Source organism: Medicago sativa, chromosome 5 (assembly GCF_051527215.1).
Source record: "Medicago sativa cultivar Bolivia chromosome 5, Bolivia_mono, whole genome shotgun sequence".
NCBI lineage: Eukaryota > Viridiplantae > Streptophyta > Magnoliopsida > Fabales > Fabaceae > Medicago > Medicago sativa.
In genome coordinates, this window is record NC_140753.1 from 45,911,227 (window position 1) to 45,938,511 (window position 27,285).

At 37.1% G+C, this 27,285-nt stretch overlaps 2 pseudogenes across 1 annotated transcript; both read right to left on the reverse strand.

Annotated features, from left to right (window-relative positions):
- Positions 1-7,686: 7,686 nt before the first annotated feature.
- On the reverse strand, positions 7,687-11,223 carry LOC146922420 (uncharacterized; annotated as a pseudogene). Its single transcript, XR_015011144.1, has 8 exons — positions 11,015-11,223; positions 10,654-10,863; positions 10,347-10,573; positions 9,130-9,732; positions 8,839-9,049; positions 8,592-8,756; positions 8,396-8,503; positions 7,687-7,933 (listed from the first exon to the last, which is right to left on the reverse strand). The product of XR_015011144.1 is annotated as an uncharacterized LOC146922420 (transcript).
- Positions 11,224-11,911: 688 nt separating this feature from the next.
- On the reverse strand, positions 11,912-15,216 carry LOC146922421 (uncharacterized; annotated as a pseudogene).
- Positions 15,217-27,285: the final 12,069 nt, after the last annotated feature.

The window sequence follows — 27,285 nt, forward strand, 5'->3', positions numbered from 1 at the left end:
TAGATCTTGCATCTTTTAAGACCCTTAATTTTTTTTCCACAATGGGAGTACTTATTAGGTACCAGGTCTTAAATATTTAAGACTCTCCCATTGTGGATGCTCTAATTGAAATTAAATTATATAAAAATTCTTCATTTTATTTTGTTTGTACAACTTCCTCATTTTATTTGAAACCAAAACCCAAAAATTGGTCAGATTCCTCCAACCAGCTCCTTCCCTCAATTGAACCAACTTTTCTATTGTCAAACCAAGTGAACCAAAAATTGGTCAGGCTCTTGCTTGCATCTTCATAGATCTTGTGAAATGGGTTCCTCTAAAAAATCCTCAATTGAAAAAAATTATCAAAAAATTCTTCAACGAAAAACGCACATAAACCGACTCTTGGGTTTCAATAAAAAAAAATCTAAAAGAGCCAAAGAGATATCATGTTTAAGAGCAAGAGAGAGAAAATGTTAATGGAATGAAATGTCTTTAAAACAATTAATACAATCATGACTACCGGAATTTGCTTGAATATGATAAAGGAGTTTGAAAACGTTTTTTTGGATACATAGCTAACAAGGAAACGAGAAAACAAAAAAGGAGAAAACGAGAAAAACAAAAATTAAGCTCTAAGGAACCGAGGTTCCTAAAGCATCTGTCCTAAGAAGCGGGCGGAGCTCATCGGGAGGTTGCATGTGCGTCATAAGCTTGACATCGAAGAAGCTCCAAACTTGGCGAGATAATGCGCATTGGTTTCCTTCACGGAGAGTGTGGTGGAGTGACACATTATCATGAGACAAAGCTTTTGAATTTCATGGATGAGCACCGCGTAGACATGGTATCTAGAGTAACCTTCCTTAATCGTGTTGATAGCAAGCAAAGAATCCGAATAGCAAGCCGGATGCGCATATCCAAAATCTCTTGCCATGGCCAAAGCCGAAGTAAATGGCTGAAAGCTCGGCTTGAAGAATGTCCGATGAGGACGGGATGAAGCCGGAGAAACCTCGCTAGGTAAAATCCAGCACCGTTGCGAATCAGCCCACCAAATCCAGCTCTAGTTGGTGAACCTAAACAACTCCATCTACATTAAGAATGGTGCAAGCGAAGTTGTTATTGTTCCGGCGGATATCTTGCTCCAATTGACCGGTTGATGCGTAGGCAAAGCGTGCAATATGTTGTCGGTAGCATTTCGATGTTAGCCGCAACTCTAAGAATCGGCATCCGTGTTCATTGTTGATATACATTGTATTCCGGCAGATCCATATCCACCACGGACCCGCAAGAAAGGGAACGACATTACGACCATTTGCACCTTCCTTAAGCTGTAACACCCATACTAGACGTATCTAGAAAGTCTAGAATGTGCGTTAGTTTAGTACCGGATACATTAAAATATACAACAATAAAACTACGAATGAATATATATATATATATATATATATATATATATATATATATATACACAACCAAATGCGTTCGTACATGATAATACAACTAGAACATTTCTAAAGTATAATAGATGCATCCTTGAATATCCACATTGTCCCGCGGCGGTACGAACGAACACTTGTCGCAACATCCATTCGGCTACTAGCTTGCTAATCCAACTCCGTTTATCCGAAACAAATAAGGATTGGGATGAGACATAAGGTCTCGGTGAGTTCCCCTAAATCCTACGCTATAGGTAACCTCGGGGAAACCTACGGTCACCACGTGTCTAAAATACAACCCGACGGTTGATTATACGTGTGTGGGGACTTGCATACTTAGACGGTCGTGCATACTAGGGCCGTCATAGTCTTATCTCACTTGTTATAGGCTTCACTTCCTATACGTGTCATGGCGGTCGAGGGGAATCTAAAACCGCAATGCCAAGAATACGCTCTACGTATCAAGGCCTAAACATTCTATAATCATGACACAATTCTAAACCGGACGATTAGGGGAAACCTAAGATCGTCATCGGCATATCTTTCTCTATTTGCTCTAATGCATAATACGATGTTTCTAACAACGTATCTTTTCTTGCTATCATACTAGTTTTGACGATCTACGTCTATGTTCTACTATTCTTGACGATCTACGTCAAGGCTCTACTAATTCTTGACGATCTACGTCAAGGCTCTATGACATAACATAAATATGTCTAATAAATATGCACGATCGAGATTCATTCATGAAGTTAGCATTTAACAATCAAACATTATCTCGAGTTCATTTTACGGAAAGCCCCGAGTGGAGTAACCCCGAGCGCAATCCCTATCTATTCGATGGAAACCTATCTAAGGTATAACCAACGACACTCACGAAGTGACGTGCGGGATCCTTACGGCTAACCCCGTTTCACCTAATGGAAACCCCTTGAGCCAATTTAATGTGGACACAAGAGACACGACCACTACATCCTCGCTTACTAACCGACATGCGCGTTCCTTACGGCTAACCCCATTTCATCTAATGGAAACCCCTTGAGCCAACCTAGTGTGGTCCCAAGAGACATGGCACCTTTAACTTTAAAGTCTGGGTCTATATATATGCATGAGTATTAAATCTATGCTAGCTATCTCTTTTACCTCGGATGCCTATATGATCCGACTAGAGGTAAACTATATGCTTGCTTAACTTGCTATGTGAAGAGATGTCTAATCAATTCACGTCTTGCCATAGTTGTTTGGCACTCTAGGTTCTATACGAAGAGAATACTCTATATCACTTCGTATCTAACCTAGCATACTACTCATGCCTAGCATTCTATTCTTTACTAACTATTCTAGTTCTTGACAAGATATGTCAAGGCTCTACTTTTATTCCCTTCCTTAGTCCTTTGCTACCCGAGTAATTCGGCTAAACTCTCTTGAATCACTCTTGCCATTCATGTTAAGATTGCCATGATTTTCATTTCAAGAATCGTTTGATGTTATGTGCATTGCCTAGATGTTGTTTTGGGGTTATAAAGTTGTAAAACGTTGAAAGAAAAGTATCGGAACGCACCACGGACCCCACACCGAGCCAACGGCCAAAAAGCATGTTGGCTGGTCCGAGGCCTGCGCTAATAGCGCCCCGGAGCGTGGCATACCTGAAGAATTTCGCTATTAGCGTGGATTTCGCTAATAGCGTAGTTCTTCGGGTCGTGGTACAAAATTTCCAATTTTTGACCCAAAACTCATTCTAATGGTTCCCGCAATGCACCAAAACATCCGGCAACATATATATACCTTATAAAACATCTTTCATAGCAATATTAACATGTACAAAGCAAGATCAAGGCTAGGGTACTAATAATCATTTTTCTCTAAACTTAACTAAATTCATATTTTGCTTGCAATTAAACACATAATCCCAATGGTGGGTTCTATCTAAGAACTCACCTAATGATTTGCACTTGATCTTCAAGCTTCAAGCATCAAACCCTAGTTTCCACTTCATCCTTGATCCTTAGCTTTCAAACCAAACCATGCCTCAATCCTTTCCCTTATGTGTTTCTTGCTTGCTAAGCTGCCTTAATCCATGCTTCGATCATGATTTGGAAGAAGTTTGGATGATTATGATGGAGAGGGGAGGCACAAGTCTAGAGAGAAGGAGGAGAGAAATGTTTTGCCAAAACCTAGAGAGAGAAATTGTTGGTAGAAATGAAGGAAAATGGCCCTTGTGGCCTTATATAGTCACTTGCGACGTTTTACCACTTTGCCCTTCGCCTTAGTCGTGTTTACACGACACCGACACATAAGCCTATCTTTCGGACTGATATTACTCATTAATATCTTTCGTTGTACTTAACATCTTTCACCAAAATCTCTTTCCATGAATCTTAGTCCTCTGATACATTTAACAGATGAAATTTCCCATTAGCCGACAAGCGGGATATTACACTCTACCCCCTTAAAAAAAATTTGTCCTCGAAATTTAGAATCATCTACCAATCATCGCAACAAAAATCTATTTCCTTTGGTTTTTGCTATACAATATACCGATCAAAACCACTCTAAGGAGGTTGAAGAATACTTTTCTCAACAAAGCATGCAATTCTTCCTTTTTCTTATTACGCATATAATTGAACATGGTCTCTTCAATGTTACTATCTTCCTCAAATCACAGAACTATCTCGAGAACATAGTGATTAAAACTAACTTTTGTTATAGGAGGATTGCTTGTCTCGGATCTATTTCTTCTCTCGCTTAGCATGAACTCTGCATCTAAGTAACTTTTCTCTATCCGAAACACTCGGGATTCGCCTTTAAACTCGGGGTTCTACCGATATCCGGGTTTGCCTGCAGTGCTTACTTGTATCTAACACATCTTATCATGCATACATCTTATCACGCATACATAATCTTTCTTACCGCACCTTGCAATTTATGCTTCTTCTTGATGCTACTTATCTTGATGACTCTACTCATCTCTAATCATAATCTTATGAAACCTTTCTATCTCTTCATAGTCTCCCGTCTTGCAAGTCATAGGTAGCTCGTTTAACTTGGCATGAAGAAGCGAAATCAATTACTCGATTCATCCGACAATCTATTAACCCGTCCGACGGTTCACAAGCTCTTGAAACTTTCTAGTAAGTCCATTTGCACTTGCATTGAACACTCTAAGCACAAATCCATGCATCCCGTATGACATGAGTATCACATGGGAATTGTCATTCATAAAACTTTATCTTCTAGTATTGGCATACTTTCTAGCGTCATTGCTTGTTAGTTAATAACGATACTCATTCTAGCTTTTGTTTCTAAGAGTTTCTAAACTTTGGTACATAGGTTCTTGGAACGAATAGATACATGACTAGAAAAATATCATTTTAAAACCGAGTCTATATTGGTACCGGAGTAACCACGGGACGAGTCTCTATATCCGAAAAAGGTTTTATGACTCTACTTCACACTTGTCTCTAACAAGTTAGTCACTGAAGTTTGTACGTCTTAAGTGAGCTTACTCGCTTACGACGTATCTCATCGATTTTAACAATGTGAAAGTTCATGTTTTTAAAATAAACATCGTTCCCAAGTTCCTCAATACCAATCTTAACTCTAAAAGTTATAAAATCATGGCTTGACACCATTCTAGAAAGTATCGTTATCATTTAACAAGTATGGTATAAGAGGGTATGTACTTCGTCGAGCATAACCCATAAATCGTACTCCATTAACATAGCACATACTCTTTCGACTAACCAACAACTCTTCTACGCATTCGACATCACCAAAAAGGCAACCCGATTAATTCATATGTGTTAACTCTAGTCTTTCTCATCTTACTTGCGTGAAAATACTTTCTTTAAACTTTTACCTTAATTAATACCGGTTGTATAAGCATCTACACTTACTTAACATAACGAGAACTCCTCGCTTTCCACATAATACTTCTCACCGAAATGGTATTTCTATCTCGAACATTTTTCACGAAGATTCTTACTACAAAATTCCATGTTCCATGGCTACCGTTCGCAACTTAATTAATTAACTTCCGTTGGCTACTCGATTCCCACCGGTTGGCTTCAACCAATACTCGATCCGTTGAGACGAGTGAACTTTATTCTTCTTCTATTATTACATTAATATCTTCTTGAACTCGCTCGATATTTCTATGTTGCATTCTACTCGCAACCACGCTCTAATCTTCTTTGGTAAGATTGAATCTCAAGGAAACTTACCTCTGGACATATCAATGTCATACTTACTCTTATTCCCAAGCAACTTAACTCAAGGAGCACATCTTTGCTATTACATACCTACTATTCCATGAATCGTTCTTACAACGTCCCATGGTAGACTCATCTTGCACTCGGACATACTTCCTTATGCATCTAACATTGTATCTTCACATCTCGCATACTATGTTTTGCTTAATCATTTCTATGCGTGCTCGTTTATTTTCTTTAAAAGAAAACTTCATAAATTAACACACGGGTCATTGACGTTGATGATTTTTCTACTAAATAAAAACATATACTGAATCTAGGTCCCAATTGTTACTCTAAATTCACAGGATGAGTCGACAACACATACGTGCCATCAAATCTTAGTCCTAGTGAGTTTAGCCCAACCTACGCGAGTCGTAACGGACGGTACCTACAAAAATTCATTTGTATTTTTAAAAAAAAAAAACAACTTCAATCACCCTTATGTGTATATCTTTCTAAAGTCATGTAAACTTTATGATTTAACATCCTAACGAGCCTTCGCAAGTCCATCAAGCAAAACATAGATTCGAGGGGTACTCGTAACTCGCGAAATCCAAAATCCTCGTGATTTCATATGACTACGAACCATTTAACTTCTTGCTTCATGCTTTCACATCTGTGACTTCCATTCTAGATACCGGTGCCTCTAAACTCTTGGTCTAAACTCATTCTTATCTCTTGTCACATTAACTTCCAAAGTCACGTTAAACCAAATCGATTTTCGTTGATGATTGCCCATGCCTTTTTCCCTTTTGAAAACTTTAAGATATGATAAGCATTCGTCACACGATATCAAAAAAATTTCGTTACATAAAAGATGGTGAAGACAACTCTCCAATAGTCAACTTTGCATTTCCTAGAGACGAACCGAAAGTTTTCGGGAAAATCGAAAATTTCGCTCCAGGTTCGCTATTGACGAGTTTCTTCAAATTTCAATTTTTCAAAACATACTTTGCATAAATTTTTATTTCTCAAGTAAATCAATGCACATCAGTCATTCCCAACATCTAAAATATCCTACTACATATGCATGGCAAGCATCAACCAAATTCGATACAATTCTCGGCACTTTAGAAACTAATGCTTCACTCCCGATAACATAAAACTTTCACCGAATCCTTTTCTACTATGAGTAGCTTACTTCTCTCGCGTTGCCGCTTAATGTAGCTTCCCGAACACTAGAACCTTGTTCACTTTGAACATTGAAGTTCATAACTTCAATAACATAACGCTAATCCCGAGAGTCTACTAATTATGTCAACATACGTCGATTGCTCTCTATCTTGTAGCCTTGCGCTTACTTTCCAGAATACAATTCCGTTCTAAGTACGACCCTTACGAAGCTTCAGGTCCCGCTAAGATATTTCGTCACTAGTACAAAAAACCTTTTTTAAGCTCGGTTAAAAAGGACTTTTTAAGTCGGGCGCGTGTCCGACCTAATAGCTCCCGTCATAAGAAGTTTTTCCTTTGTAAGTCGGATTTAGCAACCGTCTTAAGCATCATTTTTTAAGACGGTTAACAAGAGCTTTTAAGTCGCGTTCAAATCCGACCTAATAGCTCCCGTCATAAGAAGTTTTTGCTTTGTAAGTCGGATTTAGCAACCGTCTTAAGGCATCATTTTTTAAGTCGATTATCCGGGAGCCGACTTAGGAGGTACAGTCCTCAAAGACCATTAGCGACAAATTAAACCGACCTAAGATATTAACTTCTTAAGTCCCCTACTTCTAACCGACTTACAAAGTTCAGTTTTTTTTTTTTTCATATAGCATATATGCAGAATATGCTCCATTTTTTTCCGCAACCTTTTTTTATTTGTCCACTGCATACATGCAAAATATCTCTGTTTTTTTGGACGAATACTTGCAAAATATACCGATGTCACTAACTTGTAGTAGTAGAAAGATATATTGAAGAGTAAACCACAACCAAATTTCACATATATACTAATTAAATAAAACCATAGAACTATAATGTCAAATGTAAATAGTCACCGCCTTTGGCGAGTAAAGTGCATGTTAGGACCAAAATGCAAATAGTACAAAAAACTCAAAACAGGGTAACACTAAGCTAAAACCCCAACCGCTAAAAAAAAACCGATGTCACACTAGAGCTTACTCCCCATATGCTCCAAAAACCGGTCTCACACTAAGATGACTCCGCATTTGCTTCGATAAGTTCCGAATTAAATTTGCACGGCGTTCTTGAACATTTTTAACTTCATCCTTTTGAAATGGAGTTGAATCCGCAAATATCCGAATAAATAAATGATGACATAATATCAATTTATCATACAAACATGTAAAAATAAAATTAATTAATTTATAATCATACAAACATGTAAAAATAAAATTAATTAATTTATAATAGTTGTTAAAAAATCTTATACGTACTTGCATCCATGAATCCACAACACCACCAGGATACAATGTTCAACATGTGTAGCATGACAAAGTATCCACTCTCGTAACAAACCGATTGCCTTCGACTCGAAATTTGAATATGATCCAATGTGACCATTTAGTCGGTAAATACTATTCAAAAATGATAGATGAAGGAGTAGCATGTGTAAACAACTTACAAGTGGGATAAAACCATACTACTTTATTATGCTTTCTCACCCCTTGTAGCATATTATAACCTTCCAAAGCTCTACAATAATTAATACTTAATCGTTACTAATATCGGTAAACATATCACGGTTCATGTACAATAATTAAATTGAATACTTACAAATCAACAATGGCTGATATTTTTTTATCTCGCCGGCTTCTTTCCTAATGAACATAGAAATGTCACCTCACGCTTCTTGGGATTAATTATGAGCAACGCCAGTGATGACTACAAGGGCAATAAACAATTAAATTATTTGTAAAACTCAAATCTCTATATTACAAGTGATTGAGATATAAAGAGAGAAAAAAATTACTTGTTAAAGTAAGGAGCTAGGTACAAATCCTTTTTATTATGGTACATCGTGTTTTGAATGTAGGTTTGAACACGAACGTGGTCATTTTGACCAAGAGTGTAATATAGATCAAGAAATTCGTACATGCCACTTTTGCCCAATTCAACACAACGACGGTGTAGATACCTAAGATAGTGACACAAAATTACATTATAAATAAAATTAAGTAATTGAATGACCATTAAATTTACAAACAAAATATACTTACGTCGACCACACTTGCAAAATAGTCAAGTGTAATTCTTTTTACCCAAACACAAGTCCATGATATCGTCCCTTGATAGCTCAATATCAATCCCACTATGTTCGGCCTTAAACTTCAAAGTTTGTTCCATATACATTGCCTTCACTATCAATTTTTGACAAATAGGTTCCGACTTTTTTGGTGGAACATCAACTTTCATAGGTATACCAACATCCTAAACCATTATAATAAAACATTACACAAGTCTAAACGGTATCAAGTGTAAATAGTGATAGACATAAATTAAATAAATACCTTATTAGCAATAACTTGCAAAAGTCTTTTCGGCCATTTAATGAAAGTGTTGACGGCCTCGGCAATTGTTGTCACCTCATCGAGTGGGCACGGGTACTTGAGCCTTTGCATCTATCACCTTGGTAACTGACCACTCTAACCATATCATTAGTTAGCACATGATTGTGTATAGTGGGCCCTAGGTTGTACACGTTAGCATGTGCCACCACATTATCGCTTCCATCAATATACAATTCACACTCTTACGGGATATCCATATCCTCTTCATCATCCGGTGTCCGTGGAACAATAAAGCAAGCTTGCCATTTGTGCTAACATGTTGAGTGGTATTAGGAGTATAAATTGGGAAATTTTGATTTTTTTGAGAGCTAAAAGCCCGCAACACGTCCCGCAACATGTCTGTGTAATCTTCTTAGTCAAGGTTGCTAGTTGGGCATCACCGATAACGGACGGGGTTGAATGAGATTTTGATCCAAAGTATTCTCGAATCCCCACACCTCGACCAACGGCACGAACACGACCGGGGTGTTCGGGTTGCCCAAGGGCTTTCACCGGGATGTCCTCACGTCCATTTCGCACAAATCCGTCCGACACTAGAGAATCCTACAACAACAAAATTCATCATCAAATTTAATATGCATAACTGTCCCGCCACCTATGTTCGATCAATTTTTCAAAGCATTGTCTCGTTTATTTTTCCAAAGCATAATAATGATAGCAACATATAGCAACATAGTCACGGTTTATTTAATATAACATTGTCTCACTACAATAACGATTTAGCAAAGTTTATATAAATAGTAGTTAAAGCAAGAGACGAACATATTAAGCCAAGAAAAATAAACCGTGAGCTCAAAGCATTGAACCCAACAAGTATAGTAGACATGAAGCAATTGCAAGTTGTGACAACAAAGACAGTAGACAAGTTTAAAAATTAGATTCTCATAATAGGCGGCTATGCCAAAGAAATGTGAGCCACTAGGAGCTTCCTAACAACACACGGCAAAATAGGTGTACATTGCTTACTATCTCCCAAAACAGGGAGAACTAATTGGAATCAGCCGAATCGGGTGGGCCACATAACCCTATGCAACAACAAACAAGTGTAATTGGTGTGCACATTCCGAATACAAATTTGAGTGTAGTTTGATCCCATATATTTATAAGTTGGAAAAAAAGAACTTAAGCATTTACTTACAATTGTTTCGCAACAACACGAGTGTCTTCGATGTATACTCTCCGGATGGTTTAATTTCGGCTCTTTTCCACTTCTCATGACGTTGAGGTGGAGATGGAGGTGGAACTTCGTGTCTCCAGCTGCTTCTTGCCTTTCTTTTAATTTTTCTTGCATCATCTTTTTCTCAAGTAACTCATATCCTCCTTGAGACAATCTATGGGGATATTTATTATTAGCTTGAGTCCGTTGTGCATTATGTCTTTTCTCCTATATAAACAACACATTGATTCATTAGGTAATACAAAAATGAAACTTGATTCGGGAAATACATAATAAATCAAACTAACCAGAAAGGAAGAATCGGCTCGTGTCCTTATAAACTCCTCCCATATGCCCTCATCAATAAACTCGTAAGTCTCGACAGGAGACTTGTCTTTTTTTATACCATTAAATAAATACCTACTTGTTAAACTATTTTTGAATGATCTCCAACGCTCACCCGCGTAAGACATAGTTTTCTTTCTCACAATCTTATCATTCGGCATATCCCATTTATTCTACATTACACAACAAATATAGGAGTTAGTATATGACAAAATTAAAGTTAAGTACAATAGTGACAAACACAATTAAAAATTACCATGATTGATTTCCAAATCTTATCCTTTGTTTCATTAGGAACACTCGTCCCAATCACTTATCGAATACTTGTCCATTCTCGAGCAAAGGAAGCCACTTGGAGCTTGAACCTTTTCGCGTTTTCCCTGAAGGTAATCCATTTGATTGGAATTCAATTGGTAATTTCTCACCACCGTGCAGTTTTCAATTTCAAATTCCTCATCCGGTGCGACCTCTTACCCTTTTTGGTTAGATTGAGTATTCGACCCACTTTGTGAAGGACCTGTTGGATCACCCATGTGTCTATTTAAAAAGAAACATAACCGTGGTTAGTAACAAATCAAGCTCAATATCATTAATAAAGTACAAACCAGGAATCCATTAAAAACTGTATGTTAAAATAACCAAGGAAATGAAAACGAACAAGAGTAGCCAAAAAATGAGATTATAGACAAAAATTCATATTTGGTCATAACAAATACCGAGGTTTGACACTAATAAATTGAAGTCAAACTATTCATTATCATAACCGTAGTCAAACTCAAACTAGAAGTCAATTATAAATTATAAATTTTTCCACATGTAAGTCAAACTATTCATTATCATAAACTGTAAGTTACTTCTATAAATTATAAATTATAAACTCAAACTAGAATGAAAAATCAAATATAGATTTGTAGCTCAACAAATTATAAATTTTTCCACATGTAAGTTACTTCTACATAAAACTAGAAGTCATTCATTAAGGGCAAAAAGATCATTTTTTTATTAATATAGAAGTCGATAAGTTTGCAAATAAAACAAGAGTGAAAACATTCAAAATGAAAATGAAAATGAAAAAGCAAGATCAAGTAGTTTCATAGTTTAAATGACATGAATTGTGGTAAGCACAATTGACAAGTAACTTTGTTTACAAAGTAACATCCCAACAATCACAATATTCTGTGTGAAAACAAGTAAAACTATTAACTACTTCTCTAATGGACTGAAATTTCACAAGTAAAACTATTAACTACTTCTCTAATGGACTCGAGTTACGAGCTTTACTCCAAAGTTTGGAATCTCTATGGTACAATTAAAACAAAAGTCGCCATTTTATTAACTAAGATTGATTTGATTAAATATTTTCCCATATCCCTTCGCGATGATCGGCACGAGTGGCATACACATCGTCCACTAAAGTTTCTTCCATTGAAGTTGATTGCCGCCGTGTGAAAGGAGTCTCATAAGTATCTAGCGTTGAATGCGGATTGTCATTGTTAGGTCCGTGATTGCTTTTACCTTGGAGGACCATGACCACTTTTTGTTAGAAGGATCGAAACATAAAACACTTGTTTTGCTTGAGATGCCATAATGAAAGGCTCATTCGTATAAGCTACCTTACCAAGGTCCACCAATGTATGACCAAATTCATCTATTTTGACACCATTGTTTGTGTCAATCCACTTACATTTAAATATAGGAACTTTAAGCATAACGAAATCAATATCCCACATTTCTTCAATGATCCCGTAATAAGGTATTGATGCCATGATAGGATTTTTATCTTTTGAACTTGAGAAGTGCATAGACTCGGCTACAACCATAACCCCACTATTTTGAACCGTACTCTTGTCATCTTTGGTCCTTGTATAGAATGTAAAATTATTGATGTTGTAGATGGTCCAACTTATGACATCGACCGAGGTTTCTCTCGCTAGCCATTTTAAATTTTCATTACATGTGTTGTCATTTGAAATGGTTTCTTTAAACCACTTCAAGAAAGTCTTGTTATGCTCTTTTAACACCCATTTTTCATTCATTCGAGAATATGTTTCCTTCACAATCCTTTTGTGTGTAGAAATGTAAGGTTGAACTTCATCAATATTATTCAAAATATACAAATGTGCTTGAAGTACTTCCACCGAGTCCAAACTCTTAAGTTTTAAACCTTGTATACCTCCACATCTTCCACCTTATTGAGGCTTGGGAATTCCTATTGCTTCCACTTCGGCATATGGTTAGCGGCACAAAACTCAAGAGCTTCTTCTGCGATGTATCTTTCAACAATAGATGCTTCGGGACGGTGTTGATTCTTCACATACCCTTTTAAGATCTTCATGTATCGCTCAACCGGATACATCCACCTCAAATAAACAGGACCGCAAAATCTAATCTCTCTCACTAGATGAACAATTAAGTGAACCATGATATCAAAAAAGACGGAGGAAAATACATCTCTAATTGGCACAAGATTATAGCGGCTTCATTTTCCAACTCATCTAATTTTCCAAGATTAATAACTTTACTACATAGAGCATTGAAGAATACGCACAACCTAATTAAGACGGCTACGACCTTTTTAGGCAATATGCCACGAATAGCCACCGGCGATGGTTGTTGTATCAATACGTGACAATCATGAGACTTCATACCAATTAATTTTAAATCTTCCATTGAGACAAGACTATTGAAATTTGAAGAGTAACCACGTGGCACTTTTAATGTATTTAGACATTCGCAAAAGCTCGTTTTCTCTTGTTTAGACAACGTATGACAAGCGGAGGCAAATATGTCCTCTTATTATCTGCCGAATACGGAGCTAACTCTTGTCGTATGCCCATCTCAACCATGTCTAAACGAGCATTCACATTGTCCTTTGTTTTACCATGAATATTGAGAAGTGTTCCGATTACACTATCACACACATTTTTCTCCACATGCATCACATCGATACGATGTCTAACATCTAGGCTGCTCCGGTAGGGAAGATCAAAGAACACGGACCTCTTCTTCCATATCTTTTTCTCGGCGGTTTTTTGTTTTATTTTCTTTTCTTTCTTTCCAAATTTAACATTGACATCCTTCACCCGTTGATAAACTTGCTCTCCGAGTTAGAGCTTGCGGAGCGATTTCGAACTCTTGCTTTCCATTAAACGCTTTTCTCAACTTGCGATAGGGGTGATTAGGTTTGAGAAATTTTCGATGCCCAAGATAAACGATCTTTTTTCCATGTTTTAATTGTTGGAAACATGTTTTTTCTTCACATATAGGGCACCCTTTATGTCCTTTAACACTATAACCACACAAGTTCCCATATCTTTGGAAAGTCATTGATAGTGCAAAATAACATTGCACGCATCTTGAAATTCGTCGAGAATAGCCATCAAACACATCAACACCTTCTTCCCAAAGCATTCTTAAGTCTTCAATCAAGGGACTTAGATACACATCTATATCATTTCTGTTGCTTTGGGCCCGATATCATCATAGATAACATCATGTATTTTCGTTTCATGCATATCGAAGGAGATAAATTGTAGATAACTAGGAGAAGCTGGCCATGAACTATGGTTACTACTTAATTTTCCATATGGATTCATTCCATACGTAGCAAGTCCAAGCCTAAGGTTTCTTGCCTCTTCACCGAAATCCGAATACAATTCATTAATTTTCTTCCATTGCAATGAATCAATTTGGATGACGAATTTGTCCATCATTTTCCCTATCATCTGCATGCCATCTAAGATTCTTTGCGTCATTTTCATTAGCGAATAATCTTTTGAACCTTGGAATTATTGGAAGATACCATAACACCTTTGCGGAGGACGCTTTGAGCTTTCATCATCATCACCATCCTTCATTTTGTAGCGTGATATCCCACATGTAGGGCACTCGCTTCTCATCCTCAAACTCGTTTCGGTACAATATGCGATCATTAGGACAAGCATGTATTTTCTTGTACTCCATACCCATCGGACATAATATCTTCTTTGCATCATAGTTACGTTTAGGTAATGTGTTGCCTTACGGGAGCATTTCGCACAACAAACTCAAGAAGTTCGGTGAAACTTTTATCTGTCCATCCATTTTTCGCCTTCAAGTTGAACAATCTCAACCTTGCAGATAATCGCGTGAAGTTATTGCACCCGGGTACAATATTAATTCATTGTTAGCGCGTAAATTGTTATGTGCATGTGCACGGCGAAAATCCTCTGTCCAATATCGCAAATCATGTCCTCCATCCGATTGTCCATGTCTACGTCCATTCCATCTCTTTCCGAGACACTTGGGATGTTTGACGATTCACCATGCCATATCCAATTGGTATAGCTTTCGCAAACGCCCTCACAAATTAGATGATTTCGTAGTTCTTCAACCGAAAGTAATGGAAGTCTATTCCTACACTTAACACAAGGACAATGGAACTTCCCGTTATTGTTAGGAAGGTTTTCACGGTATTGTAAAAACTCTTCCACTCCTTTCCCATACTCTTCACTCAAACGATTAGCTTTCATCCAACTGTGATCCATAACTACCGTGAAAATAAACATCCACGTATATTTAGGTTAAGGGAATATTCATAATCATGGAATGATTATAATGATTATGTAAGTTGCTTTAGTATGTCACTTTCTATATTGTTTACGGAAAAACCTCCTTGCCGGAAGTGAATACAAGTCTATCATTTTAGAAGGTGTGAACCTTCGTTATGTAAGTCACTTAGTATGTGACTTACACCTAATCGTAGATTAGTCTAGTCGTAGACACAAAAACAAGATCGAATTACTATAAAATAGATATTATTCAAATGAATATTGTTTAATTTCAAAAACATAGAAAATTAAGGATCGATACACACAATGCAATTATGTGGACACTAAAACTGCAGCTAAAACTACAGTTATAGTTCGTTTACCGTATACTTTTGACTTAACTATCGTTGTTGCTCTATGCTTAAAAGTCTTGCAGCATACTATACTTTCCATTCTATGTTTAAAACCCTTGTTATTAGTTCTGCTCATTAAGCATTTTCTATCAAACCTACTTAGTTTAGAACAAGTTTTAAAAGTTCATTCATGGTGAGAGGGTATCCACACAGAGTTAATGGTTCAACATAAGAGAACTTCAACTGAGATGGCAAAGAGTTTATCATTTAACATTGAAGTGGGGTACATTTCCGACAATGACATTAACTATGATGAAGTGTGGATGAGGTCATTGACATTCAACTTATTCTGGTACTTTTTTTTGGCACATCTATTGTAGTACTTTTTATATAGTAATTAAAGAATTAAAATAATATTAATATGATCATCAACATAACGATGACAAGCACATATATTAAACTAAATTTCAGTATGACATAGTAAATTACTGAAATACAATGCATGGTAAATTGTTTTTTTTTCCAAATGTTGCGGTGTGCACTCTCACTATTGCGGGATCAAATTATTTTCAACGATGGTGTGGCTGATTGTAATGAGAATATCTCTCATATTCAAACTTTTTCATTATCATGTCGTAACAAGTTGGCCTATCCTTTCTACTCTAACATTATTTAAAAAAAAAATAGAGTTCTAAAACTCATAAACTACAAAGTGTGGAAATTAAGAAATAGTACAAAGTTTATAAACTTTTCATCCCTTATTCAAATATTAACATCTCTTTTTATTCTCAGCCCGAACCAATTACACAACTGAAAAAATTCTTCCTAAGTAGAACTTCAAAAAATAGATGGGTCATAACAATTAATCAATAATAATTAGTAGAAAATCAAATGTTTCGATAGAAGTGAGAACCATTATACAAGCTATTGCGCAATATTAAATTCTAACTAAACATCAAAATAAAATGATTTACATGGGAAGGTGGACAATTTAATACACATCACACTTAACGCCACTAGCAGCTCTGCAATCCTTCTTTCTATTACTTAAGAAGCCTAAAAACATAGTGACAAATATAAACCAATGAAAATGAATGAGACTTAACTTGGATTGAATATGGCCAGTAAGTATACTGGGCTTTCGTTGGCAATATTTTTCTTTCTTTTTCAGCAACAGACAGTTAAAAGCAAGTGCTCATTGAATACCATTCATCCATTATCTATCTATATTGATATTACTTTTGGTGGTGATGGTCTGATGGATAATTAAAGTTGCACCATATTTAATTTTGTGAGGTAATGGACTGTTTGGACCTAGTCAGTTGTAACTATCATGGCTTTCAATTTGTACTGATTATTACCCAGAAATTTCTTGTCGCGGCAGTATTTTTTACATAGGAGAAAACTGACAGAACTTTGGTTGTGTGTCTATCAGTATGCAGAACCACTAACGACGTTAAGTGGGATAAGTGTGACGTGTATTAAATTGTCCACGCAATATAATATGACTGGAGAACAGCACCACAAGCATATAAGCAAGTATAAAAAAATGGGATTTATAAGCTTACTTGTATCCGCTCTCTGTTTCCAGCTGTATTGTTTGACAATGTCCTGCAAGCTTCTTTCCTAATACTTTTCTTGGGATGGGTCAAGAGGCTCAAAAGACATGGGAGTAAACCATGACTGACAATAGCCTGACAAAAAGAGTCCCACCAAATTAGGTAATTTTCACATGACACATGTTATGACATAATACAAGGGGTGAGAATATATTCATGATAATAAATATTAGTGAATCACCAGCAGTGACTAGCAAGTAACATTTCGTTACTCGCAACATTAATTCCCCTATCCCCTCAAAAAACAAAACTGATTCCTAGACTAATATTTCTAAAATTCTCTTTCAAACTTCAACAACCACATACTATAGCATTTAGGTGTTTTCTCGGTAGTAAAATGCAAAAACACTAAAGCCTCAACCTAAAACAAAAAACATAATGCCAATAGTCAAGCCTAACAATACATTATCGTCGGTGATGTATTTACAACAAAATGGAAAATAAGGGTTTACAATCACCTAAAATTCCAACTAATACTCTTTTTTCTTTTTGATAAAGAATCAAACTTATACTCTGATTGGTGTAACCTGAGAACTAAATATATCATCAACATGCGTCAAAAACTTGAATATATATCATCAACAAGAGTACAATGGTTATTATTGCACCACATCTCCATCTTAAATAACATGTAGCAATTTATATGTATGTGATACCAAAACATCAAACTTGAAACAAAACATGAGCTTAAAGAAATTAACATTGTACTTTATTAAGCATGAAATTTAACATCATTTGAACAGTACTAAGTTTTCTCCATTTTTTTATTTAGAATTTGAGACTTCTCGAATGGGGTCATATTCTGTTACTTCTAAATAGGAAGGGATCCAAGCCTTGATACTAGAGCATTCTAATTTAATTAGTGAGTTAATTTCATGGCAAATTCTAGGCCGGGTAACTTTGATATCAGGGAAAGATACAAAACAAAAGAACTAGGTAGCATTACTTGTGTATTCTGTGTTGGCATATCAATACATTGTTAACTACTCGTTCAATTCATGATATAGTATGAGAAGTATTTTATTCTTTGTGGATTACCAAATTACTAATTAGTGAATTCCAAATGAATACCAAATATAATAATACCCATGAGGACTCCTTTGTACTCATTTGAAAACTTATAATTCTTAAATAGAGCTCTCTCATGTTGCTGGTGTAACTAATGGTTCCCTTTAGACTGAAATTTTTTTTGTATAAGAAATTCCATAGAGAATTGCTTGTTTGCTTGTTATATCTGTTGGGTGCTAGTATATGTGACGGGTGTTATGACTAATTTGCTATGAAGCACGGATACGGACACGGACACCGAAAAAAACGCATAATTCAATGTAATTACAAGTATCGGTGTCATGTCGGTGTCGGACACGTGTCCGACACCGGAACACGCCTAATTTCATAGCTAATTTGTGAGGCCTTTATTAGAGGTTTCAGGGTGTTCACTAAACGAAATCAAAATCCAAAGTGATTTTCTTCTACAATCAAAACTAATTTGTGAGGCCTAATTTGTGAGGTCATTTGTGAGGCCTAATTTTAAAGATTCTACTATGCGGTTAAAACATTATACACAAAGTGAGGCCTAATTTTAAAGATTCTACTATGCGGTTAAAACATTATACACAAAATGATTTTCTTCTACAATCAAAATCCAAAATTGAAAATCAAAATGAACAATACGAACTTAATCAATTTCATGAGCTAATACAAAATATTTTTCAAATCAAACACATACAGTCACGGTTATTGCCCAGAAAATTTTCACTGTTCTTATTCCCAAATTTTCATAGAAATCAAAACCAATTTTTTGTAGAAATCAAAACCATTAAGCTCTAAAATTATCAATTTCATCAAAACAATTCAAAGGCATGAGGAAACCCAAATTCGTAAATCATTGAACAAACTGTGAAAGAATATAAATACCTTTGTGGGGAGAGTGAGTGACGGAGGTTCCGGCAGCGATGGCGTTCTTCCGGCGTGCGTGACGGAGGTTCCAGAGAGAGTGAGTGAGCGAGAGTCGCGAGGGAGGTTCGGCGAGTGAGTGACAGAGTGAGTAAGCTCGTGTCGGATTGTGCCTGACGGTGGTTCGATTGAACGAGAAGCTTTGTATGTGTCTTTCGATTGAAGTTGAGCAAGAGAGAGAAAGTGAGAAGCTTGTGTACTGATTTTTTTTTTAAAGAAGCAGCTTGTGTACTGATATATAACTATTGTAGCGATGCATATATTAGTTACCTTTTTTTGCAATTAAATAAACAAACTATATCTCCTTAATAAAAAAAATAAAAAAAACAAACTATATCATCTATCAAAACAAACAAAAAAAAACAAACTATATTTAATAATTAATAATTAATAAATAAAAGAGGGAAATTCATTTATAACTTTATACAAACAAACTATTTAAATAAACAAACTATATCTTTTTACAAACTATATAACTATTAATTTAATTAATAAATTTCAAATTTAATTTATTTAATTAATAATTTAATATTTAATAATTAATAAATAAAAAACTATATCATCTACCAAAACAAACAAAAAAAATACCATATTTAATAATTAATAATTAATAAATAAAAGAGGGAAATTCATTTATAACTTTATACAAACAAACTACTATTTAAATAAACAAACTATATCTTTTTACAAACTATATAACTATTAATTTAATTAATAAATTTCAAATTTAATTTATTTAATTAATAATTTAATAATTAATAAATAAAAAGGCAAATTCATTCGAAAAGAAAATTAAAGGAGTGAAAGTTTTTATTTTGTCAAAAAAAACAAAAGAGGGAAAAATTTCTTAGGTCGGGTGGTCAACAACCGACTTAAGGAAATGACTTCTTAAGTCAGTTGGTCAACCTAGTGACTTAAAGAATTTAATAAAAAAAAATCTTTTCACTATTCTATCAACCTTAAGTCGGGTAACCTTATAACCGACTTAAGAAAGTTTGAAAAAATTGCGAAACTGCCACCGCGTCACTTCTTAAGACGGGTGGCGTAACGAACCGACTTAAGCACGAATCTAAAAAGTATTTATTGTACTAGTGTGTATTCTTTACTTACGGGTATACAAAGTATCACTAACAACTTACCCAACACTATCGGAACGACCGCTTCTCATCATTGCCTTACATTCCGGAGGATTCATTCTTCTACTTGCTTAGTTCACCGGCCACCTACCGGCACGATTAACTTATTACTAATACTCGTTCCGAGTTCTTACTTCGAGTTCACACTTTCCAAGGCATCTTCATCACATACTTCGTTCCTCCGGGTCCTATTCGGCTCTCGGGCATCCATTCTAATCGTCGAATGCTAAATTGAGTTGATCGAGCTCAACTAACAACAACAACTAGAACATTTACTCGGAACCCAATGGTCCCACTACCTTTGTTGTAACTTAATGACCCAAGGCACGATACGAATCGACCTGCTTCGATACCAAATGTAACACCCATACTAGACGTATCTAGAAAGTCTAGCATGTGCGTTAGTTTCGTCTTGGATACATTAAAATATACAACAATAAAACTACGAATGAATATATATATATATATCTATACAACCAAATGCGTTCGTAACACCCATATTTGAAAATATCTAGAATATTCAAATGAGTACTAATATTGATATTTGGATACATTAATTATACAAGATTGATACAACATCAATGTCTTAAGTCTAAATACAACCATGATCCAAAGTTCTTATGTTACATTATTACACCAAGTGTTGTCACAACATAGTACAAGACAACATAATATATAAGTCATAACTCATAATATAACATATGCATCCTTAATCTACACCATGATATCTCCGAGAGAACACGATCATTCCACGACCTTTTCTTTACCTTTGCTTTGCGTAACCTCGCGAACTCGAACAAAAAGGAGTGGGATGAGACATAATGCCTCGGTGAGTTCTTCCTAGCCCTAGGCTAGTGATAACCTTGGGGAAAAACCTACGGTTATCTCGTGTCTAAAATACAACTGCCGGTTGATTATACGTGTGTGTGGTCATTTATGTCTAGACGGATGTGCACACTAGAATCCGTCTTAGAATCTTCATAACATGTTATAGGCTTACTATATCATACGTGCCATGGCAGTGAAGGAATCCTAATACCGCTTTGCTAAGGTACGTTGAACGCACCGAAGTCTACACTAATTCATGACACAACCTATACCGACGAATAGGGAAACCTAAGTTCGTCTTCGGTAAATCATTCATTTCATGATCTAACATAATCATCACATGCATAGTCATATTCGTTTAGTCATTATGTTAGCGTGAATCAAACAACATTTTCTTGGTTCGTTTTACGGAGAGCCCGGGTGGAGTAACCCCGAGAACTATCCCATACATGACCTATGTACGTACATCGGACTCCTCGGTGTCGTGCGGGTCCCTTACGGCTTGAATCGTTCCCCTTAGGTCGAGAACCCCTTGCATCCCCCTATCGTGGATGTCAAGGGACACGAGCACCTACATCTTGCATTATCATGTTCATATGCATACATATACATGCTTGTTCATAAGCGTAGAATTTATTCTTCGCAACGTATCATACATAAGTGTACATAAAATGCTTGATACACTCTTATTCATAACTCTAGTAATGCTTCACCTAGAGTTCTTGATAACTATTGAAATTAAGGGTTTCATAAAGGATATATATTCTATCCTAGGGTTTTACCCCATTGTTTAAAGTATGCATGTCCCTTGTATCTTCCCTTTATCTCTTAAACAAAAGTTATTGATGTTTAGGATTCCATGTTTCTTGTTCAAGCAAGGAAGTGATTCTTTGATTGTTAAAGAGGTTTGAGTGTAATTACAAATGTTTGATAATTACTCCATTAAGAACAAATCAAGTGGCAAAAGTAGAAGAAAGAAAAGAGGGTTTCGAAAATGCGGGAAAGGACTTGATTCCGGTAAGCCACGCTAATAGCGAGCGGGAATTTGCCACGCCCCGGCCACGCTATTAGCGTACTTCTCTACCAAATTTCGCATTTGCGCTAATGGCGTGGATCAAGCTATTAGCGTAGCCCATCGATGGTTCTGCTGATTTCGAAACCTTGAATCACTTGCTTGAACTCGTTAACCTTCCTAACCATCCGGCAATTATAACCGATAAGGGAATTGCAAGGCATCACATACAAAACACTTTAAACAATCATATTACTTGTACTAATCATAAAAAGAACCTACATATAACATCTAAACTCAAATCAAGCATGGCTAACTTATACATACACCCCAATAGGATAGAAATCTATCTAAGAACTCACTTGAAGTGTTGAAGTTGCTTACAAGTCTCTAACCACCAAAACCCTAGAAAACACTACACTTGATTGAGAAAGATAATAGGTTGAAGTTGCTTGCTCCTACACACCCAAGTTCACTTGATCACATACTTCATAAATCTTGAACAACTTGAACAATAGATTTGAAGGTTTGGTTCGGTTCTAGAGAGGGAGAAGAGAACATGAAAAAGTTTGTAACCTAGAGAGAGAAACTTGAATGAAGAATGAAGATTTTTGGACCAATTTCCTTTAAGTAGTCCTTAAGCTCAAATGACTATTATACCCTTACGTTTAAACGTGCGCATTAGCATCGTTTTCGGACATTACGTTAATTCCTAATACGCGGGATGTTACACTCTACCCCCTTAAAAAAAATTTCGTCCTCGAAATTTAGAGAATACCCGAAAACAAATGCGGATACCGATTCAACATCTCCGACTCAAGTTCCCAAGTAGCTTCCCCGTCTGGTGACCCCTTCCAAACCACTTTCACTATAGGAATCTCCTTGTTCCCGAGAGACTTGACATTACGATCAACTATACTTTCGGTTCCTTTGGAACGTCAAGTCGACCTTAGCTCAATAGAGTCTAGTTCAATTGGTTGAAAAGGATCCGGAATAAACTTCTTCAATTGAGATATATGAAATACATCATGCAACCCCGACATAGCCGGAGGTAAAGCTAACCGGTAAGCTACCGGTCCGATACGTTTAAGTATCAAAAACGGTCCTATATACCTAGGACACAACTTCTTGGTTAGAAAACACCTCTCAAGCCCAAACTTAGGTGTAACTTTCGGGAACACATGATCACCTTCTTCGAACTCTAAAGGTCTTCGTCTATTATCCGCATAACTTTTCGAAGACTTTGAGCTATTTTCATCTTCTCTTGTATTGACTTAATCTTCAAAGTCGTTTTTTGTATGATCTCCGGCCCAATGATACTTTTATCTCCAACCTCGGCCCGGACAAAGGGGTTCTACATTTCCTACCATACAATGCCTCATATGGTGCCATTCCAATACTTGAGTGATAACTATTGTTGTAGGAAAATTCTATCAAAGGTAAGTGATGGTTCCAACTCCCTCCATCTTCCAAAACACAAGCACGTAACATGTCTTCTAAAGTTTGGATAGTCCTTTCGACCGTCCATCCGTCTGCGGATGATGTGACGTGCTCAACTTCAATCGAGTCCTTAAGGCCCTTTGAAACGCCTTCCAAAGGTGTGAAGTGAAGATAGGATCCTGTCCGACACAATGCTTCTTTGGAACTCCATGTAGCTTGACAATCTACGAAATAAACAATTCGGCATCTTTGCGATGCTTTGTAAGTAGATTTAGCCGGTATGAAATGAGTGACTTGGTTAGTCTATCCACAATTACCCAAATTGAATCATGACCTCTCTCGAGTACCGGGTAAACCTCCTACAAAATCCATGGTAATGTGCTCCCATTTCCACCGTGGAATTTCTAATGATTGTAACATACCGAGTGGTCTCTGATGTTCTATCTTGACTTGTTGACATACTATACACCGTGCTACAAATTCAGCAATATCCGTTTTCATACCAGGCCACCAAGAATCCTTCCTTAAATCTTGATACATCTTGGTAGCACCGGGGTGAATTGAAAAACTACTCTTGTGTGCTTCCTCCAAAATCAATCTCTTAAGCTCTTGGTCATTCGGAACACATAACCTTCCTTCAAACAACATTGCTCCATACGAAGCCATAGAGAATTCCGGGTGAACACTACTTTTCCGAAGTTCGAATCAACAACCCGAGCCTCGAATGATTCTTGACCGTAGATCACATGAAACTTCCAATCCGTGCAACCAAATACCATCGCCAACTTCGAGTGACTCCAAGATTAAGGTCTCGGACCTTTTCATCCATGTTACAAGTGTGCATCAACACTTCGGCTTGAGCTATGGCTTTACGACTCAAAGCGTCCGCTACGACATTGGCCTTTCCGGATGATATTTCAAATCGAAGTCAAAATCTTTTAGATACTCCATCCAACGTCGTTGCCTCATGTTCAAATCCCTTTGATCAAACAAGTACTTTAAGCTCTTGTGATCACTAAATAACTCAAAATGTGCTCCATACAAATGGTGCCTCCATATCTTCAAAACAAAAATTATGGCCGCCAATTCTAAGTCATGAGTAGGATAGTTTTCTTCATGCGTTTTGAGTTGCCTAGATGCATAAGCTATCACATTATCTTCTTGCATAAGTACACCACCAAGTCCCTTAGAAGATGCATCACAAAACACAACATACTTTTTCTCCGGATCGGGTATGGCTAAGGCTTGGAGCTTCGAGTTAACTTCCTCTTGTAGTTCTAAAACTCTTCTCACATTCTTCATCCCACACAAATGGCAACTTCTTTCCTCATGAGTCGAGTTAAAGGTAGAGCAATCGAGAAAACTTCATGATGAACCGTCGGTAATATCCGCTAAGCCCAAAAAGCTTCGAACTTCCGAAACATTCTTCGGCCTTGTCCAATTTTGAACAGCTTCAACTTTAGATTGATCAACGGCCACGCCCCCTTGAGAAATTACATGACCAAGGAACTTAACCTTCGACAACCAAAATTCACACTTGCTAAATTTTGCATATAACTGTTTTTCCCAAAGAATATCCAACACTATTCTCAAATGGTGTGCATGCTCTTGCGGATTCTTAGAATAAACCAATATGTCATCAATGAAAATAATGACAAATTGATCTAAATAAGGTTGGAAAATCCGGTTCATATAGTCCATGAAGGCATCGCCGGTGCGTTGGATACTCCAAAGGCATAACCGAGAATTCATAGTGTCCATAACGCGTCCCGAAAGCCGTTTTAGACACATCCGAGGATTTAATACGAATCGATGATAACCCGACCTAAGATCAATTTTTGAGAACAACGATGCTCCTTTAAGTTGATCAAGAAGATCATCAATTCTTGGCAAGGGATACTTGTTCTTAATCGTCACCTTATTCAAATTCGACGATAATCAATACACGACCGCATCTTGCCATCTTTCTTCTTGACTAACAAAACCGTGCACCCCATGGAGACACACTAGGCCCGATGAAATGCTTCGAATAAGCTCCTCCAACCGAGTCTTCAATTCTTTGAGTTCTAGGGGAGACATTCTCGTAAGGTGCTACTAACACCGGTTCGGCTCCGGAATCAAATCAATCGAAAACTCAATTTCTCTTTCCGGTGGCAAGTTAGTGAGGTCAGCTGGAAAAACATCCAAGTACTCACTTACAATAGGAATGTCACTTGGACTTAAGTCCGACTCTAAAGTCACGGTGAGCATAACATAAAATCCCCTATCCCGAGCACAAATAAACCGAGCCATACGATATGTGTGCTTAATCAATTCGACAAGGCTACTCCTTCCACTTTGTATCACTAGTTGGCATGTAAATACTCTTCTCGGCACATCCTATATATACATGATTAGATGACAACCAGTCCATACCCAAAATAACATCAAGTTGCTTCATCGGAAGACATACTAAATCTATATAGTACGTCTTGCTAGATACGGTGATGGGACAATTTTCACAAACATAATTCGCAACAATACTCCCATCGCTGGCCGTGGTTACTTTCATAGGGGGATTTAACAAAGAAACGAGACAACGGAAGAGCCTCAACACATTGAAATGAAATGAAGGAACATGATGCACCACAATCAAATAAAACATTAACGGGATTCGGCCAAGAAAACACGTACCACCAATCAAGTCTTCATTTGCTGCGCCTTCTTACCATCAAGAGAATACACTCTTCCTTTACTCATTGTAGTGCTTATACCCTTGCCCTTATTTCCTCTGTTTGGACAATCCGCCACATAGTGCCCCGACCGACCACATGCAAAACAATTGCCGGACTCTCTCCCCGCATTCTCCTTGATGAGCTTTACCACACTTCCCGCAAATTGGATAAGTTCTAGGTGGACCTGTGTACTTTCCTCTAGTTGGAGAACCCTTAGGTTTCAACTTCTCATGATACTTGTCAACAAAGTTACCCCTCGCTTCTTCCACCTGCCCCAACCTTCTCTAGCCGCCTTATCAAAACCTCTTTCGGCCTCCAAGCCGTTATGCACCAACTCATCATAATCCGCTACCCTTTGCCCACTCACTACGGCATAGAGTTCTCCCCTCAAAGCATGCTTATATTGATTGACCTTCCACATCTCATTACCCGCATACTCATTGTGAGTAGAGTAATAAGATAATTCCTCAAACTTCTTCGTAAACTCGTCACCGACATATGACCTTGCTTCAAGTGGAGAAATTCTTGTTCCTTCCTTACCTTGTATGACAAAGGAAGATACTTATCTTTCATTACTTGTTTGAAATTCTCCCGAGTTCAAAGCTAACCCATTAGTCTCCATCCTACGCCGAAGCGGTTTCCCACCAATCAAGCGCCGCACCTCGGAATTGATTCGTTGCAAAGACCACCTTATCTTCCTCGGTACGAGTTAACCATCCGAAAAATCTTTTCCATCTGCTTGATCCACCTTTTTGCTTCGGTGGTTCACCACTACCATCGAACTGCGGAGGATGGTTCCGGTTAAATTCTCGAAAGATTGGATTTCCCACAATGGGAGGTGGTGGTGGGGGCTGATGGAAAACACTGGACCTTGCCGCATAGTTGCGGCCCATTCTTCGCCGAGCCCGAGCATTCGCCGCATTCTTCGCCGCATCTGCCGCATCATATTCATCATCCGTTGGTTTTGCCGCATTAATCGCGCCCACATCCGAGCATCGGGGTTAACAT